The sequence below is a fragment of the Eumetopias jubatus genome, unplaced genomic scaffold (assembly GCF_037043125.1).
Source record: "Eumetopias jubatus isolate StellerSeaLion01/CBP00866 unplaced genomic scaffold, mEumJub1_p1.0 scaffold_9, whole genome shotgun sequence".
Classification (NCBI taxonomy): domain Eukaryota; kingdom Metazoa; phylum Chordata; class Mammalia; order Carnivora; family Otariidae; genus Eumetopias; species Eumetopias jubatus.
Window position 1 is genome coordinate 22,908,239 of NW_028274815.1, and position 13,380 is coordinate 22,921,618.

The 13,380-nt window shown below is 37.5% G+C and overlaps 1 protein-coding gene across 1 annotated transcript in view; it reads left to right on the plus strand.

The window, feature by feature from the left end:
- Positions 1 to 13,380, plus strand: part of BABAM2 (BRISC and BRCA1 A complex member 2) — a 393,748-nt gene that overhangs the window by 42,048 nt on the left and 338,320 nt on the right. The gene's annotated exons all lie outside the window — the stretch shown is intronic.

A 13,380-nucleotide genomic window follows, 5' to 3' on the forward strand; every position in this document is an offset into this window, starting at 1 on the left:
CACTTAAATTTTGTTGTTGTTGTTGTTTCAGTATGTAGTTCTTCTGGGGATGATCGTCATATGTCTAAATAATGTTTATGCCTCTGTTTCTTGACTTACCAATTTCAGATATTGTTATCTTTTGACTTCCTGCTCTGATACATGAGGCATCAGCCTATTTTCACCACGCTCTTTATCTTTCTCTTTCCTCCCCTTTAATGTAGTTATTATCACCACAGTTGGTTCCTGTGTTGGTTACCCTGTAGCTTTAACATTTTTCCTTTCTTTTTTTAAGGATCATTTTGTATGGTACAGTTAAATGAACAACCCCCTAGAACGTTCTTAGTAAGTGCCCGACACACAGCACTGTTGTTATGTAAGGACAATCTCTGGGTTAGTATATTTTTATTTAGTTTCCTATGAACCAGAGAGAGTGTCTTTGGGCTCCCCACTTTGTGAGACGAAGATACTACATCCCGCACTGCTCTCCATTCCTCTTCTTTCACCTTCCAACTTTTGTATTATTTTCCTTTTGCAGTGTCAAAATTTGTAACTTATTGTCTGTTCTAAAGCTAGAGTGATCTGTGCTTTGTTTATAAATTGCTTGAATGAGTGATCTGTGCCTACTCCTGTATTGTTATCACTCTGGGGTTTGCCTGTTTTATTCTCTTGGATTCGACCTTGTTTTGTAGAATCTGTGTATTGAAAATTCTGTGTTTTGTAAGTTAAAGCATAATTGCTGGAACACAGTCAGATACCTAGCTTAGATTCCATTCCTTCTTCCATTCTTCTACCTTTCCTGGGGCACTTCTGATGATTTTTATTTACCATAGTCATAATTAGGTATTTTAGTTTCCAAGAGCACTTTCTTGCTCTTGCTCTCTGTTCCTCTTTCACAGCATCTTGTTCTTATTTTATGAATACAGTGTCTTGAAAGCTTTCAAAGAATATAGATTTTTTTAAAGATGTTTTCTTAATTATTTTAATTTTCTCCAGGGATTGTATTTTTCTTTATCATCTTTTTCCTTCTCTGTTATTCTGTAGTCTTTCCTTAAATAAAAGATGGGTTGGCGTGTCTGGGTGGCTCAGTTGGTTAAGCGTCTGCTTTCTGCTCGGGTCATGATCCCAGGACCCTGGGATCGAGCCCAATCGTGGGCTCCCTGCTCAGCGGGGAGCCTGCCACTTCCCCTGCTTGTGTTCTCTCTCTGGCTCGCTCTCTCTCAAATAAATAAAATCTTAAAAAAAAAAAAGATGGGTTTTGGTTGTTTACTTATATTTATGACAGACAATAAAACATTGATAAAGACTTCTGTATGGGTGAACTGAGCTTATTGAGTGTGTGGGTTAATGGTGGGCTAGCTGTTAGTATGAGGAACCCTTATGTGTCATATTAGGGGAGTTCAGCTGTTCTGGTACTCCCTGAAATCATTCTGTTTCTTTAGAAAATCCCCTACATTTTTTGGAGGGGCATACACATCTGGCCACCATGCCATTTTTGGGGGGTGGGTATCACAGACTATTCCTCATGGAACCTTTTGTTAATTTCCCCATTCTTAGCCCCATTTTTCATTCTTCCCTTTCCATACACTGGACGACTACAGTTTTTATGGGTTTGCCACAACACATGGCTTCCCCCTAATCAGTAGCCTCTTGCTCACATTATTGCAGCCAGAGCTTTCTCTGTCCTGTCTCATCAGTTCCTACTCCCCTATCTGCATTCTGCCTTCTAGGAATTTGTTGAAAATGCTATTCTATTGATTGCTACTCTCTTCCCTTCCTCTTCACTTAATATTGTTTTGGATTCTTATTTTCTCTGTGTCATTATCGTTTAATGGAAGGTTGGGTTTTACAAGGGAGAAGAAATAAATGTGTGTGGTTAGTCCACAGTCTTGAGCCAGAAATACTGTAACATCACAAAGATCTTACTCGCTGTATAAGTTTGTGTTAGAAAGCATTTACTAATATTCTGTTATCTTCTGATTGCTATACGATTTTCACAGGAAACCTCTTATAACATTGATGATTATGGTATTTGGACAGGCATTCACCATATAAGTTAATTAAGTCCTATTAAGCTACTGCTCAATATAATCATTATATACTAGGGACTTAATTTAAGCCACAGAATGCTCTGGAATAATGGAATGAAAAATGAACTATTGAGGTTCTTCCACATTAAGATGAGTCAAGATTCTAGCATTTTAGGCTTAAATAGCCCACCGCCAAATAAAAGGAAAAAACAATTGATTATACACTATTTTTATAAAAGTTCATTGAATTCGAAGAAGGAGTATTTTTTTTTCTTCTGAAATTCTTGACTTTATTTAGGAAGGCCTTCTGAAGGATATTGGTCATATGATTAAGTTTAGTGTTAGAATCCCTTGCTTTAAAAAAATTATGTGTTAAACTCTAGAAGTGGTATGCTTTGAGGTATCGTAGTGCTTCACCATGGAAGCCAAACTACCAACCTTTTAAAATTTGCAGATAGAAATTGTTTTTTAATAGCTGTTGAAAATGTGATAGAATTGTCAAAAATAAATCAAGTACGTGAATTATGAAACACAAGTCACTGTTCTCTGACAGTATAAAAATGGAAAAATTTACATGAAAATCAAAACAAACACACAAACTTTTTGATATAGTTAAAACTTAAGTGAAGATCCCCAGAACCATCTTTATTGGACTAGTGTTTTGTGAATCTGCCCACATAAATTTGTTCACGTCAGTGATTACACAGTAAGGTTGTCTTACTTTCCTTAACTTGTGTAATATTTAGGTTATAGTTATTTCAAGTTTCTTTCTTTGCAGCTGTACTTATTTTAAAATTATTTCAAAATGAAATCTGTTTCCAGTTTTTAAATAAATGTTTCTGTGAGGAGTTTGTTGAGTCATTATGTGTTGATGGTAGTAGTAATGTAGAATACTTAGATACTTTATTAACCTCAATAATTAGTATAGGTTTGTTCTGTGCGTGGTTTGAAATTCATGGACACAGATAATTTACTATAGCAACCAAGTTTATTGTAAAAGAATAAATCATTCAGGGCAAATCATGAATTTGCAAAGAATCATTTACCCCTCTTGGAGAACACTAAGATCTTGCATTGCTTTTAAAAATAACGTTAGACTCACTCCTTTTTCTTTTTCTTTTTTAACTCCTTCATTTCACTTTTAAAAAACCTGGCAAAGCCAAACACTTTTTACATATGTTTTTACTCCATCAATTTTTATAACCTCAAATATATTATATCCAAGATCAGTAAGGTCATAGTGGGTAATTATCACAATATTTGTGATTGAATTCCACCACCTACAACCAACACAATGTTCATCTTTAGATAATTAACTATTATTCTCTATAACAAATATTTTAACACATGTAGTTTTCTAAAACAAACATACGTAATTGAAAGGTTATATGGTTTGGGGCGTCTGGGTGGCTCAGTCGTTGGGCGTCTGCCTTCGGCTCAGGTCATGGTCCCAGAGTCCTGGGATTGAGCCCCGCATCGGGCTCCCTCCTCAGCAGGAAGCCTGCTTCTCCTTCTCCCACTCCCCCTGCTTGTGTTCCTGCTCTTGCTATCTCTCTCTCTGTCAAGTAAATAAATAAAATATTAAAAAAAAGAAAGGTCATATAGTTTAATAGTCCTTGGAATATAACTGTCACAGCAAACAGAAAAGCTCTTTGCCTTATTTAGGAAACAGACTCAATGAGACTTAATTTCATGGTAACAAACTGAATAAGTATTGATTTAAATTATATTCTATGGTAACTACTAGATAAATATTTTCTAACTTTTACCCTTATCTTTCTAAACACAGGGTAATGGCTAAGCCAGGGCTTTACAGTTTCAAAGCCATTTATATAAACAACTTCTTTATCTAAAGTTTCTCATTAAGTCCTATTGAAAACTTGTGGTAGGTGGTTTCAACTATAATTTTAACCAAGGCTGAATCAAAGTATTTGACTTTATAGTAATTTTATTTCATAACTTTAAGTTCAGTGAGGTTAGAGATGGAGACTGTTTGTTAAATGATATCTCCAGACCCTAGCCTAGTAAAGATACTCAATTCAATATTTGTTGAAGGAATGGAGTGAATGCAATTAATGAAGCTTAGTGTTCAGATTTTTGTTGGTTGAAGTATCATGTTATAAAGAACGTGGCATTCTGTTACTTGTATCAGTCTTTTACCAACAGGAATTCAGTCTTTAGAAGTTATTTATTATACAGGGAATTTGCAATTGGAACCCTGCTCTTAACAATTCAGAAAAAAGGAAGGACATAGAGTACTTTGTAGATTTGGAGTCTGTATCAATTTTGTCTTTATACATTTCACTTTGCCTTAAAGTAGATTAATGAAAATAGCATATAATTAAAATTTGTATCTCAGCATATTTTATGTATTAGAAAACAGTTTTTCTGTAAATGTTTCCTATGTGAATAAGGTACACTGTACACTTAATGAGAGAATGAAAAGGGAGAGGACATATTTCTCCCATGAATTCGTGAATTGATGCTGAAGAATTACCCACATTCAAAATTAAGTCATTGAAATGAAGAAGACCAGAAGATGAAAGTACATTAGGAATGATGTTCTTGTTTCTTCAGCTCTTTTAATGTGAGGAGGCAACTCTTGGGCAGTGAAAGAGTTGCCAGTTTTGGGTGTAAGATTCTCATGCAAGGTATCAAAGAATGTCTGAATTAAAGAGAAGTCCTTGAATTTCACGATTATAGAAGAGACAACTGGTACTTACTTGAACAGGATTGGAAAAGTAAATCTTCAGTGATCAAGACTGATTTAAGTAAAATGCATGTTAAGGTCTAGGATGGTGCCACTAAAATGAGTGAAAATCTACCAGTTATAACAGAACTCAGAGAAAGAGCAGTCTGCTTCATAAAAACATGCGTTTGTAAATATGGCGACCCTTGTCACTGTATAGCACTTAACTCTTGAAGAAATTATTGTGTGTGTGTTTTTGTGGACCCTATAAATAGGGTAGGGAGAGAGGTTGTTTTGCTATTTTATTTCCAGTCTCTAGCTGATTGCCTGGCATTTAGAGGGGCTTGTTTATTAGATGTTGGTGGAATGCATTAACCATGTTCACTCTTTGGATCTGGCACTGATGAGGTTTAATGAAGAAGTGACAGAACTTTGAAGTATTCTCAGTTTTTCAAGTTCTTTTAATGGTACTACTTATGTAACTATATGAAGAGATTATTGAAATATTTTAAGTATATTGAGCAAGTTTGTGGCTAGTAAATCAAGCTGTTTGTTAACATTGGTTTCAAATTTGAAATTATCTTTTGTTTAAAATTTGTATTTTTCATACTAACAATTTTTTTCTTAACCAGGAACTGTTTGGTTATAAGAAACCCATTGAAAGAAACATAAAGAGTTTGTTTGTCTTCATGAGGAATTAAATGAATTCCATGGTGCCCCAGGGCAGGAGGCATAGCCAGGCCTCAGAGGGACTGGGACTGGCACTAGCAGGATGGTAGACACCAGAGCAGACAGTCAGCATCTGTGCCCTTGTTCGTCTGTCTCTTTCTCCTGCAACATAGTCTATTGTCACTTTATTCACTTTATTCTTTTCCCCCCCAGATGTCTCTGTTTTTCCTCACATAGAGTGGAAATGGCTGAACCCCGTATGTGGTGACTCAGTTCAAGGCTACCAGAGACAGCCTCTGGTCTTTGAGTCTAAATTCCTGGGAGAGAGGGTGTGACTGGCAGCCTGGATTGGGTGTTCACTCTTGATCCAGGGGTTTGGTCAAGAGTTCTGGGTTATGGTTACAGGGGGACAGTTTTAGCACAAGGTAAGCATGAACTGGGCAGGTAGCCAGAGAGGTATCAATTACAGTTATAGGGATTCTTTCTAAAGAGCTTCCAAATGAAACTATGGACCTTTTCCTTTTGTCTTTAACAATAGAAGCAATATGGTTGTTTATCATTTGAGAGGAATGATGAACATTTCAAAGCCATTTGCAACAGAGTGAAGAAGTCATGCCAAAAAATTATCTCCAAAGGTTTTGAAGTGGAAAGACTTTCCCAGAAGAAAAGCCTTTTTTTTTCCAGAAGAAAATGAAAAAAAAAAATAGATTATGATTTGGATAATACATTCCCTCCCATGTCCTCAGAAGAACATCGTAAAGTTGCTGTTCATTTCCAAGGCTTTGATACTACATCACTGAATTGAAATTTGTTTGTTTTGGGGAATGATTACAATAAAACGAAATCAACCTTAGAACTGCTATTTAAGTGGGATGTTTTATTAAACAATGGTCAAACATATACAAAGATTTTTATAGACAGATTGCAAATAGTGTTTCAGAACTTCTGTTTTACTGGATCTTGAAACTCCATGTTTGATCCCATCTCCTCAGGTGGCTTGACTGCTCTTTGTGTGCGTGCACATTCACACAGGGCTTCTTGCACCTCAGATCTACCACCTACTGTTTTGTCTTAGCTGCCCACAGTTGTCAACTCAGAATACTCTTTTTCTTTTTTCTTTTCCTAGCCTTTGTCCTCTAAGATCTTTCTTATGGAGCACTGTATAGAGAAACGCAGGGTCCTGACACAGAAACTGAACCCCAGGTGGGAGCCCCCAAAGGACCTGGGGTGTTGTGGCGAACGTTGCCCCAGCTGAAAAAGATATTAAGGTCCTGTTGATTTTATCTGATCTATAAGAAGTTTGCACTTTGTTTGGTGTGTTACTCTGTGTTGTATTTTGAATGTTAAGCAGTAGATCCAGAAGCTGGCTGTGGAGGCCATAGCTGTCGGCAGTCTAGTCGGGATGGCAGTGTGATTTCTTTCTTACATTGTTTAAAATAAATAATCTGTTTGGAAAATGTTAACTCAGTAATCTTTCTGCGTTAACCCTGTCTTCCAACCTATCAGTATTTTAGTGACTGAATCCCTCAGCCTGGTGTTCAAGGCTGTCACAGCCTGCCATTCCTGCCTCCCAGGCCCCCCTCGTTGGAGCTCAGCTGTCAACAATCCAAGTCAAAAGCCTACACAACTGATTTGCTCGTTGTACTTCTCAAATACCCCACCTTTCCAGTTTCAGCTTTTGTTCACACCATTTTGGCTTTAGTAGGATGGGCCAAGGAAATCATAAAGTAGCCTGGCTGTTTTTGTGGCATATTTGGTTCTTCATTTGCACTCACAAATCTGCTGGCTCTAATGGATGTGCTGTCTCTGGGGCTTCTAGGCTGGTGCACTTCTGGTCTCCAGGATCACCTGCAGGGAGAGTAGGCGTTAACCGTTTTCACTCTGACTTGTAACAGTTGAGTTAAGTAAAAAAGTTGGACACTATGTCCAGGGACTTAGTATTTTGCATCGTGCTGAGAAGCATTATAATTTTCCTTGGTCGCATAGTTCATTTTACTTTTATTTTTATCTTTTTAAAAGATTCATTTACTTAAAGATTATTATTATCTAGCATTCAGGGTATTTTTAGAGGCTAATTAGGGAGGCAGGTCACCTTTGATGTAGTGAATGTTCTAAAAAATGCTCATGGAAGGCAAGTAAGAAGTGCTAATTTCGTGGATTAGACATTATCTCTCCCTTAGATTTTGAGGATTCCTTTGTCCTGGTATTTCAGAACATTTTATTTTCTTGGAATTCATGGAATGTTAGAAACACTTCTGATTGTAGTTTATTAAAAAATAGCTGATAGATATAATTGTTAAAATAACTTATTGAGCATTTATTTTGTACAGAGTTAGGCTTATTTATATACATGATCTCATTTAATCACACAGTAACTCTGAGGTAAAAATTTATATTCCCTTTTTAAAATATTAATGTTAATTCAGATGTAATTTACATATTGTAAGATGTAGCCATTTAAAATGTACATTTCAATACACTTTGTCAGTTGTAAACACCTGAGTCACTCAACCATAGTCAAGATACAGAATGTTTCCATCCCCCAGAGATAGAGATTATTTCATTCCCTCTATAAGTCCCTCTCCTCCACCACCATCCCTGCAATCCCTGAGCCTTCTCTCTCAAACTATAGAACAGTTTTCCCTGTTTTAGAACTTCATATAAATGGAATCAAATACGATATAAGTTTTTGGTGTCTGGCTTCATTCAGCATGATGTGTTTGAGATTTGTCCATATTACTCCTTGTATCAGTACTTTGTTTCTTTTACTGACACTCAGTATGACATTGTATGGGTATATGTGCCGCAGTTTTCTGTATGCATTCATCTAATTAAGGACATTTGAGTTTCCAGGTTTTGGCTATTATGAATAAAGCTGCTATCATATTTTTGTTCATGTCTTCTGTGGAGATATGTCTTAATTTTCTTGGGTACACTCCTTGGAGTGGTATTGCTCTGTCGTAAGCTAAGTGTATGTTTATAAGTAATTGCTAACCTGTTTTCCAAAGTGGTTGCATTGTTTTACATTCCTACTAGTAATTTATGAGATGTCTAGTTACTCTCTATTTTTGCCAAATTGGATATAGTTATTATTTTTTAATTATATCCATTCTAGTGGGTGTGTAGTGGTATCTCATTGTGGTTTTAATTTGCATTTTTATGCGCTGTTGGCTATCTATCTTTTGTTGTGAAATGCCTGTTGACATCTTTTGCTCAATATTTTGATTGGATTATTGGGCTTTTTGTTGAGTTATAGGTAGTCAGTCTTTACAGAGTCTAGAAAGAACTTACTTGTTATTTTGTCAATATTTTCTTCCAGTCTGTGGCTTCCTTTTTTAGTTTCTTTTTTTTAATTTTTATTTTTTTTAAGATTTTATTTATTTGACAGAGAGAGACACAGCGAGAGAGGGAACACAAGCAGGGGGAGAGGGAGAGGAAGAAGCAGGCTTCCCACTGAGCAGGGAGCCCGATCCCAGGACCCCGGGATCATGACCCGAGCCGAAGGCAGACACCCAGTGACTGAGCCACCCAGATGCCCCTTCCCTTTTTAGTTTCTTAATGATGTCTTTCCAGGAGCAGAAGTTTTTAATGGTGATGAAGTCCAGCTTAACAAGTTTTTCTTTTATAGTTTATATTTTGGCTTTTTGTTTAAGAAATCTTTGCCTATCTGAAGGTCTTGAAGATTTTCTCCTAGGAGTTTTATATTTTTACCTTTGACATTTTGGTCTATGATCCATTTTGAGTTAATTTTGACCACGTATATGTTAACTAACCACTTAAGTGTGAGTCTGTTTCTGGACTTTACATTGTATTCCACTGATGTGTCGTCTGTCCCCATGTGCCTGTAACACTGCTTCAATTCCTATAGCTTTAGAGTAAGTCTTTAAATTAGGTAGTGTGAGTCCTACAACTTCTTTTTCAGAACTGTTTTGGCTATCCTAGGTCCTTAGTATATCCACAGAGATTTTAGAATCATTTTGTCAGATGCCTGTAGAAGTCCTGCTGGAATTGCATTGAATCTGAAGATCAGTTTGTAGAGAACTCACATCTTTTTTTTTTTTTTTAAAGATTTTATTTATTTATTTGACAGAGAGAGACAGTGAGAGCAGGAACACAAGCAGGGGGAGTGGGAGAGGGAGAAGCAGGCTTCCCGCTGAGCAGGGAGCCCGACGTGGGACTCGATCCCAGGACCCTGGGATCATGACCTGAGCCGAAGGCAGACGCTCAATGACTGAGCCACCCAGGCACCCGAGAACTCACATCTTAATATCAAATGTTCCAGTAGATGAAAATGGTAGTCTCTCCATTATCAGATCTTCTTTAATTTTTTTTCAGTGTCTTGTAGTCTTTATTTCTTTTTTTTTTTTTTAAAGAAGCCTGGTTCTTTTTTTTTTTTTTTTTAAGATTTCATTTATTTACCTGACAGAGAGACAGCGAGAGCAGGAACACAAGCAGGGGGAGTGGGAGAGGGAGAAGCAGGCCTCCCGTGGAGCAAGGAGCCGGACGCGGGGCTCTACCCCAGGACCCCGGGACCATGACCCGAGCTGAAGGCAGACACCCAAGGACTGAGCCACCCGGGTACCCTGAGTGTCTTGTAGTTTTTCATGAACAGGTCTTGACAAATGTTCTTAAATTTACCTCAAAATATTTTATATTTTTGAGGCTAATTTATAGCACATATAGGTTTCTTTGAATTTTTTCTAAGTCTTTGTCGCTAATCTATTGAAATATCATGGATTTTAGTACCTTGACCTTGTATTGCTTCTGTGTCCTTAAATTCACTTATTAGTTCTAGTGACTTTTTTTGTAGGCTCCTTATGTATTTTCCTCAAAAACAATCATATCGCTTGTGAAAAAGACAGCTTTGCTTCTTCCTTTCCAATCTGTAGGATTTATATTTCTTATTTTTACTTTACTGTAACTGAATGGGCTCTCCAGCATAGTGTTGAGTAGAAGTGATGAAGTCAGACATCCTTGCTTTATTTCCAGCCTTAATTGGAAGGTGTTTAGCGTTTCATCACTAAGCACAATTGTCAACTGTAGTTTCCCTTTATCAGTTTGGGAAAGTTGCCATCTCTTTTAACATGCTGAGAGCTTTTATTATGAAAAGAATGCTAATATGTTAAATGCTTTTTCTATTAGGATGACCACATGGTTTATCTCTTTTATTCTATTAATATGATAAGTAAACTGATTTTCAGATGTTGAACCATGTTGCATTCCTGGGATTAATCGCAGTTGATCATTATGTATTATCCTTCTTATATGTTGCTGGATTTGGTTCATTCATATTCTTTTAAGGACGTTTGTATCTATATCTGATGCTGTTATTTCTGTACTTCTCTTGTAGTCCTTTGGTATCAGAAGGTACAAACTTCCAGTTATAAAATAAATACATCATGGGGATGTAATGTATAGCATGGTGACTATAGTTCTATACTGCCTATTTGAGAAAATATAAAGAAAGCCAGTAGTGGCTTGACCCTTCCCATTTCTCTTTTGATACCATTCACATTAATACCATTGGTAACAACCCCACCAAAACGAAACAAAACAAAAATCCTTGTTTTTCTTCTGCCTTTGGCTACAGGGTTAGGTTGTAAAAGGAAGGGAACAAAATGTTTTAGTAAGATCATGTCTTTAGTGATGGGGAATTAGAGCCATTAAAAAAACACAAACAACTTAACCAAAAATATGGCAAAAGACGAAGGTGGTGGCTAGAAGGCTTAGGACATTCCAGGGAGTTTTGTAGATTTGGGATTGCAGATGAAGACCAGATACATCTAATTTGTGAGGGGAGAATGAAGGACTAAGGGGAGGAAATAGCGTTAGCTTGAGCAAGAGAGAGAGAATTGTTTTAAAAAAAAATTCTTATGCAGTCTGAATAAAATTTATGTTCCCCCCCTTCCTGGGGCCTTAGAAATTAGAATCTTTGCATAGTACTGTCATGCCATGTGTTGGATAGTGGTGCTGTGAGCCTAAGTTGATGTGGTTGCATTCAGTGTATAGGAAAGTTACATACAACTCATCTCCAGTTAGTTCTTCTTTTGTACTTATGCCTAAACCTCTCCATCTGGACAAGTGCCAATTTGCCACTAAATTTAAATAAATAAGAACATTTCTCATCAATAGGGGTGGCAAATTTAGCCCCTCTTTAGAGCACTGAGCAATTTATGACCATATGTTAAATACCATAAAACAGCTTTAAAGACTTGGTCCCTGGCCATTGCCAGATTGCACCGTAGGAGTACAGCAGTGCTGCGAGGGACTGGGAATGCTTCCTCCGGCCCTTGGAGGCCTCAGGAACTCACTGATGTCACAGCCAGAGAGGTCTGTTTTCAAACATTCCCTTTATAAAGGTGAAATACTAAAAGATTCCATTTTGGCATTTGGGTGCAAAGAAGGCAGGACTTCTTTTTGATTCTTAAGGGTCAAAATTAATATGGAAAGTGTTGTGTGGGAGAATGAGTAACTTGGCAGCAGTGAGTCCAGAAGGCAAGTCTAGGAATAGGTAGTAGATATCCTACTCATTCTTTTTCTTGGAGCATGAACTGGACTTTTATAAGGCATAAGCAAACCAAATATCACATGTTTCTAAATTGTTTTCTTTTTGCCAACTTTTATGGCATTAATACTGATGTTAAAAATGGTTATTAAAATTTCATCCCGTAGTGCTGCCAGTTGTAAGGATTTCTTTTCTTTTAGGAGGATGACTCATTATTTGGTGAACTCCAAATATTAGTTTTTTTCCTTACCATCATCACAGGCTGTGAATCATTTATGGCATCCAGTGGGCTCATGGCTGAGGGAATGAAGGGGTGTGCCAGCAAACATGTGATTTTTGGTCAAGTCGTGCTGGAGGACCTCAGCTGGACACTTAGCCCTGTTAAACCTCTGGTTCAGGCAGGGGGCAGTGTTATTAAATAGGAATGGCACCGAAAAGCTTTGCACAAGATTTTTCTGACTGTTCCCTCTGAAGGATAACTTTTCCTACAAAGGAAGATGATGAAATTTGGCTGTCAGAGGTCCAGGATTCCTAGCCTTCTCGAATGTGTAAGTGCCAGCCCAAGGGCTGATTTCCTGTCACTTCCTGTGTGGTTTGCACTACATCCTCTTTGCAGCAGATCAGTATTTTAGGTCATCTATCATAACTGCTGTCCTGTAAATTCTTGGCAATTTGATCTCAGTTTACAGAAGGCAGCCGGCATGTTTCTCTAGGAAATGCAGCTGGAGAGTCCTGTCTCCCACTTCCTAAGGCCAGGAAGTACACTATTGTTATTCGTCGCTGCTTTCTTCCTTTGAAAGAACAAAAATCTTCAAACTTTGGCAAATTCTGAAAGTGCCCGGTACAGTTTGAAATTACCCTTTCCATTTTGTTGGTCTAGGGCAAAAACTTGAGTGACCTTTGACATCATTTGCAAATCTTGCCTGGTTTTCCCATAACACAGATAAGTGTGTTAGTGTGAGTTTCCCCCCCTACTGCAAATGAAGTCCTACTGAAGTCCTCAGAGGCACAGCAGGGTGTTTTGTTTTGTTTTGTTTCATTTTGTTTCATTTTGGGTTTTGATTTTCAGGGCTAGTTCTAATGACTTAGGCCACGCTATTGCTTAGTTATTTCTTCTCTGTTTCTTTCCCTCAGCAGTGGGATTTTTCTCTCCCGGTCAGCAGCAGCCATTAAGACTATTCACTTTGGGTATGGCTTGAGTATTTGCATTGGATTTTCAAGCTGTATGGAACACAGAGATATTTAAGTCACATTTCTTCTCTACTTAATATTAAGATAAAAGTGTTAGTTTAGTTTTTTCAAGTTACCATGCCAGAGGGTGAACTGTGTTGTAGAATTTAGAGAGTGAGCGATTTTCCTTCCTTAGAATGACTCAGCAGTCACAATTTGGCGATTTTTTAAAAAAAGGTTTTCTTTATTTATTTGTCAGAGAGAGAGTGAGAGCATAAGCAGGGGAAGTGGCAGGCAGAGGGAGAGGGAGAAGCAGGCTCCCCGCTGAGCAGGGAGCC